An 8,861-nucleotide genomic window follows, 5' to 3' on the forward strand; every position below is an offset into this window, starting at 1 on the left:
GGCAAATTAGTAAGAATCCAAGCTAAGAAATCTCTTGTAGAATTGAATCTTTGTGAAACAAAAGGATATATGTAAGCTAAGTAACAGGATATCATGGAGGTCAGGAGAAAAGACAGGTTTCTGAGAGATACATACAATGAGAAACTGACTTAGACCCCACAGGTGGTTGGGAAACTCCTCCACCATGAGCAGTGAAAAGGCATGAGAGATGCTATGATTCACACATTCTTCCTCTTTTCTTGTATCATTTCCAAGGCGTCTGTTCATGGCCACTGTTACTGACAAGGCACTGGACTAGGTGGACTTCTGATTTAACTGAGAATTGTCATTTTCATACTCTTAGGAATGCCAAAGCTCAGTTTGGAGATGGACCTTTGATAACTGTTTTAAGTGATATTCTGCCTAAGCAAGATAGCTGTTTCTTTCAAGTGAAGACAAGTGTAGGCTGAATAACAAGCAAAGATAACTGTCCTTCTAGAAGGCCTTGAACTGGCTTAGATATTTCTGTACAGAGTGTGTGTGCAAAACCCATAAGACATCTGAAGAATGGAGTGAAAAGGACACTACTCACACTTTTACATCTAAAGCTACTATTTAGTTTTACTGCAGAGTCTCTAATATTCTGCAGAGGCTGGTGTTTGCAATAAGCAGAAATCGTATTTGCTGTTGACCTGTATCATCAGGGAACTTGCCTTCTAGTCATGACTGGAAAAAAACACTCCTGGCTTCATAGGAAATCTCCCTGTAAAGATTTGCAGGTCTTTGCTCTTGGACTAAATGTAAAATAATATTGCATCTATTTCAGGATATGGATTAGGTCTGGGCTACTCTGTGAAGCCTCAGAAATTTTGTGTTTCTACCCCCAGAAGTTTGGCTGGTTGGAGATTTTTCAGTAATTTTTTATTTGGGGTTTAACCGTATTCTAAGACTTTATTCAAAGTTAAAAATCAAGAGGTGTTATTCAGACATTAAAATGCTAGCTTGAATGATCAAGGAGGCTACTCTATAGGAAATAATGGAATGTCTTCCTTGTCTTCCTTTTCATGTTTTCCCCTCTTTGTAATGAAAAATCAAATGGTTCTGTCAAAATATTTCACAACAATGGAAACAGATGTTGATTGAGAAGAAACAAATGTTTCAATCCTTATTAACCAGTGAGAAAAATATTTTAGCTTTTGTGTTAAATCAGCCTAAGTCGCAGATAGCTTTAGTAAAGTCTGTAGTGTATTTCTGGTCACCTGTACTGAAATGTATGAGAATAGGAAAAAACTTATTTTCCTTTGAGTTGTGGTGAAACATCTGCATTTTTACAAAACAAGAATTTTGAGTTTGTTACCTCTACTATTCACATGGAGAAGGTGTCCACATATCTTTTTGCAGTGTTGTAAGCCAACTGGTTATGAAGATCAACTTGTCAAAGACAAAGCTCAGGATTAAATAATGTATTTGAGCAACTTTTTTGTGGAGTAGCATTTGTAATGAATTGTATCAATACTCTGAGCCAGGTCACATTGATCTGAGGTATGAAACTTCTATCTCACACTCAAAAGTATGAAATCTTTCTCTTGCACTGGAACACTCATATCTGTGATATTCCTTGTCCTTTCTTTTATGCTTCTGACTTGACAGTAGTTAGCCTGTGATATCCAGATGTGATACAAAGTGCCTTTCAGAAAGAAAGGAGTACTTCAGTTCATCAGAGTTGAACTGCATTTCTAAAGGTAACAGTTTAATTTTTAAATGCTGAGTTTGTTCTTTAGTAAGTAGAGTCTGAGTTTTATTCACTGGTGGATGCTCATAAAGAATAAATGCAAAAATCTACCAAACCACAGGTTTACTTCCGATTTCTTCTGTTTTCTTTTTTTTGCTGGGCTTAACTAAGGAATTGCAAAAAATCTCTGAAGAGTAGACATATCAGATTCTGCCTTTATGGTGGGAAATCCCACTGTAAATGCCTCTGAATCAGTATTTTATTTTTTTCCCCAATTTGATTATTTTTCTCTCATTTTTCTTCTTTTCCAATGTAGCAGTGTCCTCCCCTGCTTTCATGTTTTACTTGCTGACTATGGCTTCTGCATCTAAAGCACATGGGTACTGGGTAGAAACTTGAATACTTTTTTTTTTTTAAATTGTTTTTGTATTTTCAATTATCTTCTGGTCTTTGTAACCTTCTGTGATGGTAGGTGAATTTTGTCCTGGAGTCACACAACCCAGGGAGTAATCTTCAAGACTTTCTGACAGTTCTATAGACACTTTGGGTGGACATGGCAGGCTCAGGTTCTACCACTGAGAAACTAGTGAGAAACCATCCTTTGGCAACACCATACTGCCAGGTAGGGTGTAGCAGGGTGGCAAGAGAACAGTTGTGGAACAGAAAAAAAAGAACTAATTCCTGTTTTGAATTGTCATCAGTGGTGTTTTTCAGGAGAGCAAATGCAGTGGGATCTTTTACTCAGTAAGAACACACATTGCTTTTAGTGGAACAAGTTGCATGCACATTTAGTTAATGTGGTACTTAATTGATTTCTGGATGGGAGTTAAACTTTCCTGGCTAGCAATTTCACATTTATTTAAACAATTGTTTCATGAAGTCTGTACGCTTCAACCAGAATCCTCATTAATGGTTTTGGACTCCATCATTCCTATCACGATATATCCCCTGAAGAACAGCATTTGAACTGTATATCTGTAGAGCATTATGCATTTAAAATTTTCATTAACAGAGGAAATTCCAGTTTGCTTCTGTAGAATAATTTTTTTTCTGAAGTACCTTACCCCACAGTACATATTTTCTGCTTATTTGCTAAATTTCAAGGAAATGAATTGCTGTTGATTACATTATTCATCTTTTTATTCCTTCAGAGGGTGGGGGAGGAAAGCTCCAGAAAAACCTTTTGGGAAGCAACAGTGATCCTGTTGCGTATATTCAAGCTTGGACTGATTCTTACTAGACTCCTGTGAAATGGTGGTGCTGTGATGCTTTGGAAATCAGGGAAAAAGAAGAATCAGCTTTTAGCCTGCAACAAGAAAGCTACTGCAGAGATGCATTTTGTTTCTTTCTTTTTATACTGAAATTTGTACTCCTGGGTTATACAGTCATTTAACTTGAGTCTTCTTTCCACAGAAAGTTCCACTTTCAAGAAAATATAAGTTCCACTTATATTTTCCCCATAATTGCTCTCGCTTTTCCATATCAAACAATTTCCAAGGACTCAGTGTTTTCTCCTTCCATTTAAGATACAACTATGTACTCCTGCTGCAGTCATTGTTTGTACTGCACATCATTTGTCATCACTCTGCTCTTCTCCCTGTCATGTGAAATATAAGCCATAGTTTTTCTCTTAGGGCCTAACTGTCCTTCCTCCCAGCACCAAGAGCTCAACTTCCATCTCCCATCTGGAAGCCAGAAGTGCCAGACACTTTCATCCTAATTTTTTAAGTTCTTGGGCAAGTACTTTTGTGCTGTCTCCTGTTAGCACTGGTACTTGTGAGCAGTTCCAGTGCTCTCCTCCATCACTTTGAAGTGACCCCATTGCTTTATTTCAAATGTCTGATTGTAATTTTCCTTAAAACTTCTATAATACCTACCAGAAACTCAACAAGAGCTGGGCTACCATGGCCTGTGACCAATGGGCTGCCATCAGTTGTGATTCTGAGCGCTCATTTCTCCTTGTCTTGAGACTCCTGCCTGTGTGCCTGTTTGCTTGCATTTAAACGTAAAGCTTGGAGGCTGATGCTCCGTTTGCTTGTCTATGGTCTGATGCTCTGTTTGCTTGCCTGTGCTATGGGCTGTCATGTGCCACCAGCAGGCTGGTGTGTGAAGGCAAGACTAGAAATTCATACTACAGTTATTGGAGAACATCTATCCACGGCCTTGTTGTTTTATGTCTAGCAATTTAATTTTGCTCAATGTTTTCAGTATATAGGAACCAGAAAAGGCAGTGATACACCAGTGATATTATAAAATTCATTATATGAGTATATAGGTGTTCAATAGAGATGTATACCAAGCTGCAATAATGATGGAAGGCTTTTGTTCGCTGTATGATGTAAGCTGTAGTGTCACTCACATGTGTGTTCAGTACTGTCCCTACAGGATTTCCTTCTGTAACTCCCATCAAGACACTGTTCTGGGTTCTCTTTTTGTCAATGCAAGTTTGTATGAACTTTTCCTATTTTCTTAAAAAATTTACGTTTTATTTATTTTATATATTTATAGATTTATTTTATATTTATCAATCTGTAATGAAAAGTGTTACTATTGTTAAAAGTCTCAGTTTTGGCTGGTATCAAATACAAAGACAACCTAAACATAAAAATTCCAGTTATATTGTAAGTTAGTTTCTCATATTTAATTAGTTCTTCCTTGCACCTAGTTTGTCAATGTAAGAAGAAAATACTTGAGTTATATATATATATTATAAGGAGAAACTAGAGAATAGAAATTAAAACCCTCTCCTTACCCCAGATTTCAGAAGAACCTAAAGAGATGAGTATATGCTACTTTAAAATAAATGATAATAAAAAATTTCTAGTAAAAATATTTCAGTCCTATTCTTAACATAAATGTTAGGCTTTTTCAAAAGGCTTTTATGCTTTTGCCATCTAAATGTTAGTCAAACTTTTTAATAATTAAACACTGATGGCTAGAAAAAATATATTAATTATGCATCTCCTAGGCCACAGAAAGAAGTTATTTTATCAGTCTACAAAATGATTTAGTATGCATAAAATTTAACATTTAGTAATACCACAAAGAGCATTTATTTTAAATGTTTCCATGTTCCAATCATGTCTAATTAATGCTTAAATGTTAGTGCACTGGTAATACTGCTTTTTCTTTACTCAGTACAACTGAAGTTTTTTGTTTAGCAGATCTTGGTTGAAGCTTCAACAAACCATTTAACAGAGTAAATAGGCTACCTTTTGTAGACTTGAGAATCCCAAGGTACCTCAGAAATAAGGTTCTTGAGGAATACTCATGAGGAACACTTTCTTTATAGACAAACGCAAGCTGCTGTGTATCACAAAAAATTTACAGAAGAGGGTTTGGAAGGTATTGCATGACTTAAAAAGGGTTGCATCCATCAGACCTGCATTTTCATGCATAACTGCAGAAGCAGTGAAGATTGTTTTGGCTTGACTAGCATTTACAGTTGTGCACTGGGGTAAGTGTTCTAATGCTCTCTTGAATTTTAGTTCCTGAAAGACATGCTGCGCTTGACAGCATATTAGACTATTCAAGAGCAAAGCCAAAGAAGAAGCCTTTAAGCTGAACAATTATTATCTATTAAAGTGCAGAAATGTTGGTTGCAAGACAGGCAATGTAAAGATGACACATAGATTGAGCTAGATGACGTGTTCTCATAGCCTCGTCTTTGGGTCTTGTCCTTCTCAAAATAAAACCTGATGCTGTTTATTTGGGTGAAAAGATATTTCAAGTGCTAAACACTGGCATCTAAATGGAATAGAAGACCTGCCAGAGGTTACTGCTGCTTTGTCAGTTAATTTACTCTCCTCCGCCTTCAGTGCCATGCACACACTGGGGCAATCTTAACTGATGTCAAGTAGATACCTTCCAGGAGCCTAAGTGTCCCAAAGCAGTGTTAAGATATTTGAAACCTGTATTTTATTCCTTTCTGAAACTTTCCCACAGCCCTTCTCTTCACTTCCCTTTGTTTTTTTCAGTGTTTATCTTTTCCTCCCCTGTGAACATCTTGAAAGAGTGTGAAAAAGTCCTAGATGTTTCAACAGTTCATTTGTTCTCTTTCTTCAGGTGGAATCGCTGATTAAATAATCTATGCATGCTTGTGTGTGTGATCAGGTAGCACTTTGGAATGTGAAGCAAGCAGTTCTATGCCAAAATATACCACCTCCTTTTGTTCACAGAACCAGAGGATAGCTTAGGAGGTATCTTGGTTCTTTCTCAGCTTTCTTCCTGGATCCCCAAAGATGCCTATGGTCTATATGTGGATATGTAGTACCTTTCACTCTGCTATCTACCCTTGCCAGGCCAGTGAGGACTTGTTGGGACTGTGGGCCCGTGCTGACATGGCAAGCTGCCAGACTGGGACAATGGAAGCACTGCTGTATGCCCCACTCTGCATCCATGGGGCCAGTGATTCATCAGAGTGGAAGCTGAGATAGCCCTGAACCCAAACTTGCCCTTAACTTGACTCAGTCCCCTTCTCCTCAACAAATCCAAACCACAAAGGGGTGAAACTGAGAGCACTGGCTACAAGTTTAGGGTATCAGCTTAGAAGAGGCACTCTCTTACCATGCTAGTTGCTATGACATTAAAGTGGAAGGTTGGTCTCTTCTGGCAGGTAGTGTCCTACACCAACACTTCCTGTAGTGTGTAAATCAGTGCAACTCTTTAAGATATGCAGTTCTCTAAACAACTGTTAGATTATTTTGCAAATATCCCTATCCTGGCATCTCAGGAAATTAGACATGAGAGTTGAGACCTTAGAAGTGTTGTCTTCTAAGTACAATTTTGTATCTTGGTGTGAGGTCCTATGTTTTATTTGTAATTTGTTTTTCGGTCTTGGAGCTAAAAGTTTGATTTTATTTCTAAAATGAAATCAATTTCATTTTTAATGCTTAGATGCTGCTGGAGATGGCCCCAAGGGAAGCTCGTGAATTTTGGGTGCTTCTTTCTTTAAAGGAAACCATTTCAAATACAGTGACAAGAGCATAATCCTCAGGACAACTGTGCTGTGAGTTGTGTAATGGAATGGGCTGACAAGAATCCTTTTCCGAGCTACAAGGCTAGTACAGGAACTGGCATTGCTGAATTGTGATCAACTGGCACAGGAAAAGCAGGACGCAGATACACCCCTTCTTTATCCCCTTGGAGACACTGTCGGCTTGGTGCAGCTTCCAAAGCACTTCACAAGGTGCCCTTACCTTCACAATTGGCAATGAGTGTGTTTCCTCATCTTGTAAAACACCAGCAGCATATCAGAGTCTAGTCTGTGGAAGAGATCATGAATTACTTTTTTTTTAATTATGTTTTTTTAACAATTATACAAATCTTAATATTCTCCTGGTGAGAGGAAGAAAACTCCTATAATACTGATTAAGAGGATGTCATTCCATTTCTTTTGTTTTCCCTACTTGCTAATGAGCTGGTATCATTACAGAGTCTTTGACATTACAAAGAGGTGGTGGAATCAGGGTTGAGAGCTGGGAAGAAGCAGAGAAGGGGTCCTTGGGAAAAGATGCAAGTGCTATTGCTAAGGAATCATAGAATCAGCTGGGTTGGAAGGGACTTCTGAGATCATCGAGTCCAACCCTTGGTCCAACACCACCATGGTTACTAGACCATGGCACTAAGTGCCACATCCAGTCTCATCTTAAAAACCTCCAGGGATGGTGAATCCACTACTTCCCTGGGCAGCCCATTACCCTTTCTGTAAAGAATTTTTTCCTAATATCTAACCTAAACCTCCCCTGACAGGGCTTAAGACCATGCCCTCTTGTCTTACTGATAGTTGCCTGGGAAAAGAGACCAACCCTCACCTGGCTACAACCTCCTTTCAGGGAGTTGTAGAGAGTGATGAGGTCTCCCCTGAACCTTCTCTTCTCCAAGCTGAACAACCCCAGCTCCCTCAGCCTCTCTTCATAGGACTTGTGCTCCAGTCCCTTCACCAGCCTTGTTGCTCTTCTCTGGACCTGCTCCAGCACCTCAATGTCCTTCCTGAACTGGACACAGTATTCGAGGTGTGGCCTCACCAGTGCTGAGTACAGGGGAAGAATCACTTCCCTGGACCTGTTGACCACACTGTTCCTGATACAGGCCAGGATGCCATTGGCCTTCTTGGCCACCTGGGCACACTGTTGGCTCATGTTCAACTTCCTGTCAATCCAATCTCCCAGGTCCTTTTCTACCTGGCTGCTCTCCAGCCACTCTGTCCCCAGCCTGTAGTGCTGCAAGGGGTTGCTATGGACAAAGTGCAGGACCCGGCACTTGGCCTTGTTAAACCTTATCCTGTTGGAATCAGCCCAACTCTCCAGCCTGTCCAGGTCCCTCTGAAGAGTCCTCCTGCCTTCCAGCTGATCGACACTCCCCCCGACTTAGTGTCATCTGCAAATTTGCTGATGGTAGACTCAATCCCCTCATCTAAATCATCAATAAATATGTTAAACACAACTGGGCCCAACACTGATCCCTGGGGGACACCACTAGTGACTGGCCACCAACTGGATGCACCACCATTCATCACCACTCTCTGGGCCCGGCCCTCCAGCCAGTTCCTAACCCAGCACAGAGTGCCCCTGTACAAGCCATGGGCTGCCAGCTTTTTCAGGAGAATGCTGTGGGAGATGGTGTCAAAGACTTTACTGAAGTTCAGGTAGACACATGCACAGCCTTACCCTCATCCACCAGGTGGGTCACCTGATCATAAAAGGAGACCAAGTTGGTCAGACAGGACCTGCCCCTCCTAAACCTGTGCTGGCTGGGTCTGATCCCTTGTCCATCCTGTAGGTGCTGTGTGATTGCACTTAGGATGATCTGCTCCATAACCTTACCAGGCACTGAGGTCAGGCTGATGGGCCTGTAGTTTCCTGAGTCCTCCTTCCATCCCTTTTTGTGGATTGGCGTGACATTAGCCAACTTCCAATCATCTGGGACCTCCCCAGTGATCCAGAACTATAGGTAAATGATGGAGAGCAACTTGACGAGCTCTTCCGCCAGCTCCCTCATCACCCTTGGGTGGATCCCATCTGGTCTCATAGACTTGTGGGGATCCAAATGGCTCAGCAGGTTGCTGGTCTCTGGGACATCTGCAACAATAAATGCTGTGCCTCTGTATATGCACTGGTGGGGAAAGAAAGAATTATAAGACAGGACTTCT

The 8,861-nt window shown here is 40.4% G+C and overlaps 1 long non-coding RNA gene across 1 annotated transcript; it reads right to left on the reverse strand.

Annotated features, from left to right (window-relative positions):
- Positions 1-2,868: 2,868 nt before the first annotated feature.
- On the reverse strand, positions 2,869-7,189 carry LOC116785210. Its single transcript, XR_004356423.1, has 3 exons — positions 7,079-7,189; positions 6,910-6,975; positions 2,869-2,979 (listed from the first exon to the last, which is right to left on the reverse strand). It is a non-coding gene; the product is annotated as an uncharacterized LOC116785210 (long non-coding RNA).
- Between the last annotated feature and the right edge of the window lie 1,672 nt (positions 7,190-8,861).

The sequence above is a fragment of the Chiroxiphia lanceolata genome, chromosome 3 (genome assembly GCF_009829145.1).
Source record: "Chiroxiphia lanceolata isolate bChiLan1 chromosome 3, bChiLan1.pri, whole genome shotgun sequence".
Classification (NCBI taxonomy): domain Eukaryota; kingdom Metazoa; phylum Chordata; class Aves; order Passeriformes; family Pipridae; genus Chiroxiphia; species Chiroxiphia lanceolata.